Below are 14,835 nucleotides of genomic sequence, written 5' to 3' on the forward strand. Positions count from 1 at the left end.
ATTTTTATGGGTTTTTTTTCCCGAACTCTCTTTTCACTATAGCACTTGGTTCTAACGAGCAAATATCGCAACCCCTTTGTGCTGCTGCTACCATTTTCTCAAACGTGATTTGAGTTCTTTTTTGCGTCTTAGGAAACATAAAATACCTCAGCTCCAATTCCCGCATTTTGTAACTTATCTCTGTATTTATACAGATGCTATCACGACTACTCTTCTTTAGAGAGAAAATGTCTGAGGAATTTCGATCTAGATGTGCGCAGTTAGTTATTAAAGAGTCCAGCAGCTGCGAAAGATGGTGTAGGCGGTTTGTTGATTCAGCGTTTATTTTGTACGGCCTGCCAATTTAAGACAACGAATCATTTACAAAATCAGGAAGTTGGGATATTTATTCAGTTGATGAATTTTACCCCAAATGATGTGACACGTAGTGTTTTAATACTCGTCTACGTCAATTACATTACTGTTGTGATAAAATATTTAGTTTTTCATTTGAAGGACTATAATGTGTAGTTTCAATTACAATTGCTGGACAGAAATGTTGACTACATGAAAATTCAAAATAAATAAATAAATAAAATAGATAAATAAATAAATAAAATAAATAAATAAATAAAAACAAACAGATAAATAAATTAAATTAAATTAAAATAAATAAATAAATAAATAAAAGTAAATAAATAAATAAATAAAAATAATTAATTTGAATTCTGAAATTGTGAATTCAAATTATGATTTCACAATCACGAGCTGTGGCAAAACCCTGCTCATTGGAGTTATTGTTTCTAGAAACGGTTCCTGTACCCCTAAGCCTGCCCCTCCTCCTAGGTGGTTACGTGTGAATAGTTTGTGTGTGTGCATAGACCTGTGTGTATGCACGTAGGCGTGTGAGTGTGTGAGTTTATGTGTGTGAAGGCGTGTGTGTGCATGTATGTGAGTGTGTAAGCGTGCGTGTGTATGTATGAGCGTGCGTGTGTGTGTAGGACATCAACACCTCCAAGTGAGAGCAATAAGCAATCGTGATTGCTCAAAAAAAAAAAAGCTCGCAAAAAATGCAAATAAATAAATACAAAAGCATAATAAAATCAAATTAAAAATAAATAAACAAATCAAATTCATAAACAAATAAATTTAAAAAAAAAAAAAAAAACAGCACCCAGCCCCTAGTATTCATTTGAATTTTGAAGTCTTGAATTCAAATAATGTTTTTCGCAATAACGAATTGCAATAGGACCCAATCTTTGGGTCTCTTGTCTCTTGAAATGCTTCTATCGCAATCAAAATTGCAAAAAAAATATAATTTGAGTTCTAGACGTCAAATTCAAATGAATTCCAAGGCCTGGATGCTGTTTTTGCTGCAAAATGACTGTGCAAAGTTGAGAGGATAAATAAAATTGTTTCTGGGGGACATAGACGCCATCGGCCATGAGGAAGGAAAAGCTCGTGGAATGGGCTAGAGCAGTTTGAATTATTAGCATATAAATTTAAAATCAAAGGAATATCAACTACGGTCAAGTGAAAACCATAATCAATAGTGATTGCTCAAAATTCATAAATTCATAAATAAATAAATAAAAATAGAATCACAAAAGAAAATAAAAACAATAAAAAATGACCGCAAGGTAAAACCACTTGTAGTTGTACTGCCTCAATAAGGTAAAACACCAGTAGCGGCCATTTCTTTAATAGGTTTAATGCGCGCTAGTAGTGGCCGCAGTGAAGTACATGGTTAACCTGTATGTCTACAATATTATTTGCCCCTCTTGAAACGCTGTGGGCGTTTTATAGCCCAACTCTTTCTAAATCTTCCCAATTTCTTAAAATGGCAGAATTTCAAGTTGTTCAATTTTTATCAATTTTCTTCCCAAACCTCAAATTTGATCCAGTAGTGGCTGCTCTTAAGTCTGAAAATTTCAGTAGTGACCATCTGACATTCTCCCATCCGAAGTATTTACATTACTTACTATAAGTTGAAATAAATGATGAATAAAATTGATTCAATATGATAGTTACATTAAGTACCAACAAAAAATTACACTTTTATAGTTAATTTCTTTCTTCAAACTACAAAAGTATATTTGAAATGGCCACTACTGAAGCACTGGCCACTACTGGTGTTTTACCTAAATTGATATTTAAAAAGAAAAAAATAAATGTACAAGACATTGACACTATAAAATCGGCTAAGGAAATAAATAAATAATAACAAAAAAAATTGAAAAGTAACAAAATTTTCAAAAATGACCGTAAGGTAAAACCACCTGTAGGCTACTGCACTAGTAGTTGATCGTCAAAGACTTAATAAAATAAAAATTAAAACCCTGTAAAAAACATCAAAAATGACCGTAAGGTAAACCACTTGTAGCTGATACTGCACTAGTAGTTCACACTAATAAAGAAAAAGTGAATTAACACGATATACACAAGCACTATAAGGATAGGCCAAGAATAAGCTGAAAGGTACGTACTGCAAATTTAAATCGCATTTATAATTTTGTGATTTTTGTGAAATTTTAAATTTTTTTTGTTAAATTATTTTTTTTTATAAATTTCAACTACTATTGTAATGTTAGAGTCTGTCTAGTGGTTTTAACTTGAAATGAAAAATAATGCATTTTCAATTTTCGAGAAAATATTTTACATTAATTAAAAAAAAATATATAAATGAAAAAAAAATCATAAATCGCAGTTTGAAAGTGGTGTTTAATTTAAAAAAAATGTAAAATAAGCAATAATTGAAACAATAATTTAAACTTTGAATAAAATAAAAGGTCAATAAGTTCTTATCAAAGTTAAATAAGAATTTATTAATAATTATATACAATCTTCAAGAACATCAGAAATGCATTTACTATTAAATGTGTTTTGATATTATTGAAGGAAAAAAAATAATTACGTGCATTATACGTAAGCAAATTCTTATATCTTGAAACACTGCGTTCAACGTCAACATTATTGGAACATGTTTAGAATAAGAAAATTCACTTAAGGAAAGTCTTCTGTTTTGAATTGTTCTTTTTTCTCCAATTAAAATGTTCAAATTTTGCTTCAAAGTAAGGAAGAAAAAGTCAACATTTTTTTTTCAGGGTTGTGTTTTCATATATATATATATATAATTAAAAAAAAAGTAATTTTTTTTATGGTTTTTCTAAAAAACTGAATCATACCCCCCCCCCCCCATTCCCAAATGATTTCATAAATTATATTATTGGAAAATGTAAAATCTAATGAATGCAAAGTAATCTGCAAAGTTTTAGAAATAAATTACCAATTAATAAATTTGCACACTTATATTTTTAAATGTAATTTAAGTTAGCTAAATAGTTTTGTTTTTCTTTTGAGTCAGTGCAACTTTCTAATCAGTGCGACTTTTCATATTCTTTACTAATAATAAAGCAGAAAGTCTCTGTCTGGATGCCTGTAGGATGTCTGTGACGCGCATAGCGCCTAGACCGTTCGGCCGATTTTTATGAAATTTGGCACAAAGTTAGTTTGTAGCAGGGGGTGTGCACCTCGAAGCGATTTTTCGAAAATTCGATTTTATTCTTTTTCTATTTCAAATTTGAGAACATTTTTCGGAGCAAAATTATCATAAGATGGACAAGTAACGAAATTAGCATGACGTGGAATGGGAGAGCGAATGAACATAGCCAATTGGCGAGAAATTCGTCATCCATTATTTGTAAATATACAGGCTAACCGAATGACTTTTTAATTTTTCAACTACGGGCGAAGCCGTGCGGGTTCCACTAGTAGGTAAATAAAAATACATGACAGATTAACTAACTTTTCCTACAATTATATGGAGAAAAAATCCAAGTAGTTTGTTGTCTTTATTTATTTATTTTTCCTTCTCTTTTACATTTCAAAACATAGCATAAAAACCATATTTAAACCAAAACTTCATTTTATTACAAAATTTACACGTTCCCTGTATAAATGGTAGAAGAATTAATAAACATTAATTTTTATGACAAAATCTTAATTATTGAAATGTGTTAATTTTCATTGTTTAGATTTGTACTGGCAAAAACTAGGAATACTTTAAGATTGGAAAAGACTTCAGAACTTCTTTTTATTTGAGGCTTTTAACTAAAATAATTTTTTTAAATATAAGGAAATTGTATCCCTTAACGCATTAAACCAAGAGAAATATTGTCTTCTATAAAAAACATTTTGATTTTCTTAAAGCCTAGTTGCCCTATTTATATAAGACTACTACTTGCCACTACTGGTGTTTTACCTTAGTCAAAATTTAAAAAGAAAAAAAAAATAAATGTACAAGACACACTGACGCTATAAGATCGGCTAAGGAAATAAATAGATAATAACAAAGAAAAGTAAGAAGTAACAAAATTTTCAAAAATGACCGTAAGGTAAAACCACCTGCAGGCTACTGCACTAGTAGTTGATCGTCAAAGACATAAAATAAAAATTAAAACCCTGTAAAAAACATCAACAATGACCGTACCACCACTTGCGGTAAACCACTTGTAGCTGATACTGCACTAGTAGTTCACACTAATAAAGATAAAGTGAATTGACACGATATACACAGGCACTATAAGGATAGGCCAAGAATAAGCTGAAAGATAAGTACTATATATTTGATACATCAGGTAAATTATTACATCATCTGTAACTTTGTTTTTTATCTTCAAACAAAATATGTGTTCATCTTTTGGTTTTTAAAGCGGCATAATGTACATCAGACTTGTGATTCTTTTGTAGACACTATGAAATACTTTCTATACTTAAGAATACATGGTTTTACTTTTCTTTATTTATTTATTCCAGAAAACTATAATTTTGAGGAAATTAATTTACATGATTTTCTTCTTGGTTATTCATAAATGATCATGCCTTAACTTTCACTGTAAATTATTTCTTTTGATCATTTATCTACGTCAAGGTCCATTTACGTGTAATATTCGTTTAGTAGTTATAGATTTTCAAACAATATTTGCCCTACAGAAAGCTCAAATTATGAGGAAATGAAATTACAAGATTTTATTCTTAATTATTTAATTAATTATTAGGAAATTAGGTACAAATGTGAGTATTGAGTATTCATTAAAAGTTAATTCATAAAATCTTCATGATTTTCCAAAAATAATATATATATATATATATATATATATATATATATATATATATATATATATATATATATATATATATATATATATATATATATATATATATATATATATATATATATATATGAAATTATTATTTTAAATCTTTCAGCTGTTTAAAAATCGAAATAAAAATTGCTCAAACCAAAAAATGCAACATGGCAATAACGTTTCTTGGCTGAAAAACTTTGAACTATATATGTTTTGTTCGAATGAATTCGTTGAACTAGTCCCTTGAAATTGTTGGAGGGTTAGGAGGGAGTATAACCGCCAGACAGATGGACGAGCAGACACGCATTTACATAGTTCGTATTTCTACTTCACTTAAAAAAAAAATTATTAAATTTATGAATGTATTTTCCGATCTATTTTTGTAACTCGAGATGTTTGTGTTAAGTGCAATTTATTCAGAGAAAAAATAAATAAATAAAAATAAAGTAGTTAGTAAAAGTAGACTAACAATCAATTTGGAGATGCATATTTAAAACTCCGATTTTTGGTTCGATAATGTTCTTATTAGCATTATAGAATTTTAGGTTTAAGATAGGGCTAATACAATTCTACTTGTTAAACACATTTTATAGCACTAAAATTTAGTGGCAACAGCTTGGATTAATTAAAAATCACGTTAAGGCAATGTGATTATTTTCGTTTCCTTATCAATGATGAATGAAAATTTAAATATATGTGAAATTTTATGGATTCCCGAGGAACCCGATTCTAGCTATTATACTCCTTCGTCATTCGTGCAGTAATTAAAAAAAAGAAACCACCACCACTAACGTAGAAATAATGAGAGTCTGCCAAATCTCAGCACCGGGTAGCCCGGTGACTAAAAAAAAAAAAAAACATTGGCTACTACTTTAGTTCTGTCAGAACAAAACTCTTTCAGAAGCACTAAATTTTCTAATAAACTCTGAGAAATAATTTATCTTGCTCCTAAAATTTTCCCTGGGGCCTAAAATTTTACAATTTTTGTTACAGCAATAAAGTAAATAAATAAATAATAATATCAGCTAGCTTAACTTGATTTGGATCATAAATTCGATAATCGTCAAAATTATTTTCTGGTTTGAAGTACAGAAAAATAATTACCTGCACAGTGGAAAATTGAGGTTCTTGCACCAACTTCGCTCCTAATCCACAATTTACATCGGAAAGTAAAAGCACTATCGTTCCATTAACAGTACCAACATTGACTGAAACAGAAAACCTAACCCGTTTAAGCACTTTAACATGCTAATTAGCCAAACAGCCTCGCTGGACGAGAAAAAATGAGGTGATAGATGATCCCTGGTAGCGCTGACCAAAACAGCCCTGAAGTCATCAACAAAATCATCTCCTGCAGACACAATTGCAAGGATTCTTTTCCACCGCTCCGCCCTCTTTCGCGATTCCTAAATGAAGATTGACGCTGGCTTTAGCGAGCCAGGGCTTCTTTTTCTTATAATTTTCCCAGACTCTCGAGGTTCTAATGGAGGAATTAATGGAAGAGGAGGGAAAAAGGAATCAGACTTTTCTTCTTAGTTCTTAAAAAGGACTCGTCTAGCCGTGATCGAGTTCTTGCAGGTCAAGGGACTTGGAATAATTGTAGGGAATTTTGTTTGGGTGCGGGGGAAAGAAAGGATTCAATACAAAATACAGGTCCTTTGTTGAGACAATTAATTGGCGTGCTTCCAATTGGGTGTAGTTGAAGAGCTGAAACGATTTCGAAATCATTGTTTTGTTTATTGGAATAGTCGTTCTGTCCTTGAAAAGGTCGGGTTTTTTACTTATTACATGTAAGAAATTGACATCAGTGCCATTTTAGTTGACTAATTGAATTTTATCAAGGATTTCATCACAAATTTTTGAGGAGAATCAGGCCCGGATCTACGTGCCCGCAGACCCCGCAGTGCAGGGGGGGCACGGTCTTGAGGGGCCCAATGGTCCAAGAAATTGGGGAAAAAAAGAAAAAACTAGTACTAAGACTAACGGTGCAAATATACGCTGTCGGCCTCTGGGGAGGGGCCCTACAGATTTTGTTGTAGTGTGGCCCAAAATTTATAGATTCGGGCCTGAGGAGAATGTTGTTGATTGTTGGGTATCGCAAATTACGCGATGGTCGAGTAGGTAAGTTTGTAAATAGCCGATCTAGAGCCAGTCGACAAATGATATCACACTTTTTGTCAACATTTTTGACTCTCCCCTTCCCCTTTTGTTACAAAGTGTCCCACTTCTGCATTACCCCTCCAACCCTCTTATCACATATAAATAGGGCTGTCCACGGTGACTGACGTTACAATTTGACTCTATTTTTAACTTATAAATTCAGCACTGTCTTGAAATTAAATTTTGTTTCTTTTGAAATTGATCTAAAACATCATGATATGGTACATCACTGCCCCCACACTTGTTTTCAGACTTGAGGAAAAAAAAAATTTGCATGAAATTAAAGGGAATAAAAAAATTGTGACTGATGTTACGCAGAAGAGACATTGAGAAAAGTGACTTATACATAATTTGAAATTCTCTTCAAACTAATAACGTAAAATCCAAACAGATTTCTTCCCCTTAAAATAGAGAATTTAGACGTTAGGAAAACACTTTATTTTATTGAAATAACTCAAAAACTAAAAGTATAAAAATTATTTAACACCCGTGACTGATGATACAAAGATTTTGTGACTGATGTTACATTTACAATAAATTGCTGTAATTATAAATTATTTCTCCTTAAAAATTAAATTAGCATTTAAAATTGTAAAATTGAATTTAAAATACTAGAAAAGTTCATTTATAAAGTTTTAAAAGTTATATTTTAATGTATTTCATAAAATAAAAAGTCCTCTTGCCTTTACTACATCTAGTGCGCTAAATATTTTATTCTTTTCTCATGTGGATAGTAAATTTCATCCACATTGACAGGTTATTTCAAATGCTTTACTGCTTGAATCTTGACAGTTACTAAATACTCCTAGTTTTCAATTTCAAATGCATGTGACTTCTCGTGATACAATTGTTTGTCATATTCTTCAAGAACCTGTTCTCCAGTTGCAGTCAACAATTTTGGAACATGTTTTGCTGGAAGTGATTCCCTCCTTTACGGAAGAAAAGGGTTGGTTCTAAACACCTAACACAGCTTCTGAATTAAAAAAAGAAATGTATTACTCAAATATAACTCTGACATTTAACATGACTGTAAGTCGGATGGTGATAGCTCTGAAATTTGCATGAAGCTGTGACATTTGAAAATATTTCTGTATCGATGATGTAGCACTTTAATTCAAATGTAATACATGAAGAACTAGAAATATCTGTTTATCAAATTTCATGCCAGAAATTTTTTTACAGCAGCAGTTTTCTTTTGTGAAGATATAACAAAGAGCGCTTTGAATGACTAACAGATATTACCAAGGTTTCATTATTTTAAAGAGGCGCAATGTAGCTGCTAATTTAAACCTGGGACTTCAATACTTTAAACGTTTTCTTTACTTGTTCCATTTCTTCACCTAATTTCTCTTTTTAATTTTATTCTAAACTAACTTTATTAATTATGCTAGGGTTTTAAAAATTATTTCATTTATTTTTTTATTATACCCTCTTTTCAGCTTCTACTTTGTTTTACATTTTGTAATTTTCATGTTTTCCTTCATTTCTTAATTTATATCGCCTTTTTTTTTTTTGCCTTTGTGCAACAGTCAATGCTAATTTGTTTAAGGTTTATTATTGAAAATAGAAAAGCGACTGATGTTACATATTTTAAATAAGTTTTAAAAAATTAAATTCAACTATATCTGAATATTTAAGGGATTAATGCTAAAGATATCATCATAAATGAAGAGAATATGACTTTTTATAAACTTGGGTTTGTTTTTGTTTAAGAAATGCAAAGTTTTATACAATTTTGTGACTGATGTTACATTAGAATGAGGACTAGTTTAAAAACAATTGCTACAAGACAATTATAACAGTTTAAAGTTTCTTTGTTGGACTAATCTCTTCCTAGCTAAACCACATTTTAATAAAAAATAAGATTGTAGACATAGCAGTTCATTTCCTAAGTGAAAAAAAAAGATTAACTTTTAGAATCGCTAATGCAACGACACATGGGCACTGAGTAGTGTTGTCAAAATGTGCCTATAAAACTTACAAAAAATGTGTGTTTATAACTTTTTTCGCATAGTTTTATAAAAATACAACCTTTTTTACGTCATATGAAAGAAGAAAAATACTGATACAATGAAGTTTTTTTTTTTTTACTGTGATGTCCCTAGTTTCATGGGCATGCCCAAATGCTATTTTTCATTAACATATTCTTATAAAAAATGCATGATATCACACTTCTTTTTCCCCCCTCCCAAATCTTGTGACTCGCTGTCACCCCGCTCCAAAGGTTGACATTATTTGTAAACGGCCCTTTATCGGGATAGCCCGTTATTTCGACAGATTGTAAGCAAATCTAGTACATGTAGTTATTGGTCTCATTAAAAAAAAAATCATTTGAATTTTGACGTCCTGAGTTCAAGTAATGTTTTTCACATTCACTAATTGCGATAGGACCCTACTCATTGCGTTTCTTGCTTCTACAAATGGAATGGAAGGGAAATGGAAAAGAAATTCGCATCCGTCATGTTTTGACTGGTGATTTTCTATGACGCAGGTCCAACAAAAAGTAAACTAAGATGTGGTATTTTAGGTATATAGTTATTATGGCTAACTTGCAGTCGTATACTTATAAAGATTATATTTGAAACGTACACCGTTATTACATTTTTATTTCTTATCAATCTTAAATGATAGGAATTACCAATCTTGAAATATTGTACTTAGGTGAAGTTTGGCCATTTAAGTTCATCTTTATAGTTGTTCTTCCTGCAAAAACGTGATTTTGCACAAGAACTCCCCTTTTCCTTTTCCCATTTTTTTTAATAAAAAATCTGCTTAAAAAATGAATCAAACGAAAAGACAAACGATTTGTAACCATAAGGACGAAAATTAGTTCTCTTAATAAATGCCAAAAACAACGAGCTAGACTTATTCACGCCGTCACATCATGATGACCTGAAAAATCAGAGCAACATCAACTTTGGTCAAGTGATGTTAATAAGCAGTTCATGAGGATTGTAACCAGAGTAAAAATTATAAAAATTCTCTCTAAATGGTATGGGTCATTCTTGTGAAAAGGTACGAATGATGTCACACGCTTTTGAATTTGTTAATCAATTTTAATAGTTATCAACAGTTAATCATATTTAAAAAAAATGATTCTCTATTTATTTCTGAAAATCAAACGTTAACGTACACACGTTACACCCCCGTACACATGTTAGGGGATACTGGGGATACTTGATCACTAGGGATACATGATCCCATAGTCAAAAATCTAGCAAAATCATTAAGTGGGGATTTGAAACTTGACAATTATATTAAAGTTATACTTGTACATAAAAACTGGCAACATTTTTTTTTTCAGCCATTTTGCTATAGCTCAAGAAATGATCGTCTGAATGTGTCAAGGGAAAATTTTTTTTAGGAAAGCATTCCAAAGTTTACATTATCCGTTAAATACAACTTTAAAAAAATTCCGAAGTGTAATGTTAAAGTATAGATAGTCTTTAATAATTGAGATATATTTTCAGTAAATTGCCACTGATTGTTAATAATAGAACAAGTATGTTTGTAAAAACCGCATATTAGGGATACTTGATCCCTTCGTTTAGAGGGATACATGATCCCAGGGATCAAGTATCTATATGACAATATTAGCACAATAAAAACAATATAAATGTTGTTTACTTAGTTGACATTAACTTTAAACATTCAAAACCATGTTAACATAATAAAATTTATCATAGTTTGAGTGATAGATTTAAGCAATCACTACAGTAAATATGCTAAACAATTAAAATATTAGTTCACTCTTGTGATCACATAATACCTCAAACATTTAAACATAAACTAACTCCACTGATAAATTATGTTTTGATCAGCCAAATGAGCTTGAACAAGTTGAAATAGATGTCAAATCTTTGTTTGAAAGAAAAAAAAAAGATTTTGCTATAGTTAGATATACAACAAAAAAGTGAGTTGCCCAATATGTAGACCCATTAGCGAATAGAATGCAAAGTTGGATTTCTAGACTTAGAAATAAGTTTTCTGAAGCGAAAAGGTAATCAATCTATTTTTCTTGAAAAAGTGACAAAATGTGTTAAGCTGCACACATCCAGTTGGGTTGAGCGGAATTTTAAGAACTACAACAAACGAATTGTTTGCATTAGACTTTTCAGGTTTTGAAAATACATAAGCAAGGCTTTCTTTTTTTTAAATAAGTACACTGATACTTACATTTTTCTTCTCTATTTTTAAAAATTAGTTCAATTGATGAAACTCTTAATTTTTTTATCCCAAGCCACGAAGCAAATAAGATGATTTTCGTGTTTGTCATCCTGTTTTTTTTTATTTCCTGTAATTTTAACTTCATTACGCTACTTTAAAAAAAATGTTAGTTTTATTTATAAATTACAGTATTGTTCACAACTGTATTGAATAATAAGTAACTGATCAAAAGCATCATAAGTTTATGAAAGTTGTGTACATTTTTTTTATACTAATGTCTAGAGAAATTTGGAGCTGTGTGTTCACATTATTATAATATAATACAGAATATTAGAAATGGTGTCATTTTTTAGAAACATTATTTAGAAAACTAAAATCCATAAATAAATTGCCGATCTAATGAGAAGTCTATGTCTATGTATTTTTCTCAGTGGGATCAAGTATCCCTCATGGAGGGATCATGTATCCCTTGATGATGTCTTGATACATGATCCCTTTATGAAATTATTGAAAAAAAAATATTTTACCAAAACTATCTGTTTAATTTCGACTAAAATAAATACTGTCAGATAGAGGAAAAAATTACCTTTGTTCACGTACTTTTTGTTAAGAAAACTGATAATTTGCAACAGAGGAAAAAAATTGAAAACTAAAGTGGGGATCCCCATTCCCCAGTCTCCCCTATTGATGAAAGGCGTAAAATGAAGTATAATGGTAACTTGGAATTCATGTTGTTACGTTGCTCAAAATATATTAAACATTTTAATTTATAACTAGAAAATGCAATTTATAGTTTTTGTGCGCAATGCTTTTATTTTTGTTGTGTGCTGCTTTCATCGAAAAGATAAATTTTCAGTTTTATATAAGTCAATGGAAAAAAGTGTATTTAGCTCTTTTCTTTGAAAAAAAAAAAAAAAAAAAATACAGATTATAATATTTTTTCATTGTTGAAAAAAATGTTTTGACTTTGAAGTGTTGCTCTTTTAAAGCTATTTAGATATCAAGACACAATAGGGAAGTTTTCGATTTTTCAATTTTATTTTTATATGATAGAGTAAATATGTATGAACATCATGGGTGAAAAAATTTTTGCGATGCGATTAGTAGTTTTTTTTAAATTAATTTTTAAAGTTCAAGCGATTGTGACGTCAAATGGCACAGGAAGTGACGTCATGCGCTCTTCCGCCGCGGGAGAAGTCGAAGGACGTGCAGTCGAAGACGAAACGTAAGGCTTACCTCCTCGCGTTTCTGGAACATTAAACTTCTCATCCTCTCGGAACCATCATTGATGTTACTTGAGGAAGATTATTAGATTGCGCTTTAACGAATACGGTCTCCATAGTGTGTTCAAAAGGGTTATTGAATTTCTAAAAAATAAAAATATCAGCGCGCTTAAAATGTCCGTAGCGAAAACAAGGGACCTTCGGCGGAAGGCTGCCCATTAGTGCCCTGTGACGTAAGCTCGTGACGTTTCAGAAAAGCGCACTTTTGTGCGTGGATTTTTAAAAATTCATTAAAAATCAATCACGGTGTTTTAAAATTCGGCGATGGTGAATTTTTTATTTTTGAGGGTCAATTAACAATATGCAATAGTCAAAGTATGAACATTTAATAGATTTCAACTTCCCTATAGCTTCTCTCAAAGTTATAGTTTTGTTTACAATTTATGAAAGAGGAGGCAAAGCGCTTTCTCTTCGCAATTTTCATCGAAATCGACAGTGAGCTCTAGCACAAATTCTGCTCTCTCACTGATTCATTACAACTCTTACAGCATAACCAAACACTATAAGTGAAGACAACGTTTACTTGATGAATTTTTACTTTCGAAATATTTTCCTTTTTTTAATTCGTTGTGCGACTTTAACAGCATAATCATAGAATTCAAAATATGTGCCATCAGATCTGCGTGAGCCCAGTTTTTTGATCCGTTAAAAGGCAGTCTAATAACTTTTGCTAGTTATGGTAGAAAATTTAAGCAAATTTCACCTTGTCTATTTTTTGCAGATTTTGTAAAGATTATGAGGACAGCAAAGATTAAGTTAGCTTTTCGAATCCATATCACTGAACTTACACGTAAAGAAATCTTAAAACTGAAGTAAAAAGGAACAAAAATGAAAAATCTGAAGGCATTCTGTTTGGAAGCAGGCTTTTACGAAACATCGTGGAAATAGGTCGTATGGTGTTTGTGACCAAGGAAAAATGTAATAACGATAGACATACTTCACTTCTAATTCTATTATAGAAAAAACAGCAAATAAAAGTTATTAAGGAGCGTTTAAAGATTTTATACATCATAGAAAACCAGTGTGGAATATTTTATGGGTAGGTGAGTAGTTATTATTCAATACCTGTTCAGTAACAAACGACAGACCCAGGGGCGGACTGGCCTGTCGGCCCATCTGCCAGCGGTCAGGTGCGCCCTCAAACCTGTGCGCCTTCCTTTTTTTTTCACACTCTCGAACCTGTGCGTCTTTTTTTTTTCTTTTTTTTACATCCTCGAACCTGTGTACCTTTTTTTTCCTTCGCCCTCTAACATGTGCTTTTTTGTTTTACTTTGCGCCATCAAACCTGTGCGTTTTCGTTTTTTTTCCCCCGCGGTTTTAAAGTTGTGCGCCTTTATTAATTTATTTTTTGCGCCCTCAAACTTAAGCTCCTAAGCTTTTTTTTTTTTGCCCCTATGCGACTTCGGCTTAATCTTTTCGCCTTCCCAGCTATGCGCCTTCGTTTCTAGGAGTCTAGGTTGGCGCCCTCTTGCGGGACCCAGTCCGGCACTGGACAGGCTATATTAAAAAAAAATATTGTTACATGAAGTTTGCTTCCCCCTTCCCTGCTCTCGTTTTTCCTCCTTTTGAAACCTCAACGTTTTGCAGTAAGGTGCAACAACAATTCCCATCACACCTGCTCGATTCCGGCTGGGAAGGTCACTCTGGTCACCAAGAGTTTCACCGCATTGATTCATGACAAGTAAAAGGACAACTGCCTAAAGGTGCACTTAATACACGGACACGCCTCCACTGCGATTATTTGATTCTTCTTGTCTGACCTTCTATGCGACAAAAAAAAAAAAAAAAAAGATGAAAAATCGAATAGCGTTACACTGTATTCAACTTTAAATTGACTTCAAGGTACGCACAGCGTAACCACATTTATTTGTAAGATCTTGATTTTTCTTCTCCACCGAGAGTTTTTATTAAGTGGGGAACGGGAGGTGGGGGGGGGGAGGAACTGTATCATCTTATAAGCGAAGCAGACTTGACCTACTTTGAAGAAGCAAAATGAGATTATGAAATTTTTGGTCATTCGTAAGCATTTTTTATCTGTTCGAGAGAATTAATTGAAGCACAAAAATACGTGATTGCATTGCTAGTTTGATAAAGATCAG

At 31.6% G+C, this 14,835-nt stretch overlaps 1 protein-coding gene across 1 annotated transcript in view; it reads right to left on the reverse strand.

The window, feature by feature from the left end:
* The window catches only part of LOC129229843 (cysteine-rich secretory protein 2-like), a 28,316-nt gene extending 21,625 nt beyond the window's left edge, over positions 1 to 6,691 (reverse strand). Inside the window, exon 1 of the mRNA XM_054864219.1 lies at positions 6,231 to 6,691. The gene's annotated coding sequence lies outside the window, so the exon portion shown is untranslated. The remainder of the gene's footprint in view (positions 1 to 6,230) is intronic.
* Between the last annotated feature and the right edge of the window lie 8,144 nt (positions 6,692 to 14,835).

Source organism: Uloborus diversus, chromosome 9, assembly GCF_026930045.1.
Source record: "Uloborus diversus isolate 005 chromosome 9, Udiv.v.3.1, whole genome shotgun sequence".
NCBI classification, from domain to species: Eukaryota; Metazoa; Arthropoda; class Arachnida; order Araneae; family Uloboridae; genus Uloborus; species Uloborus diversus.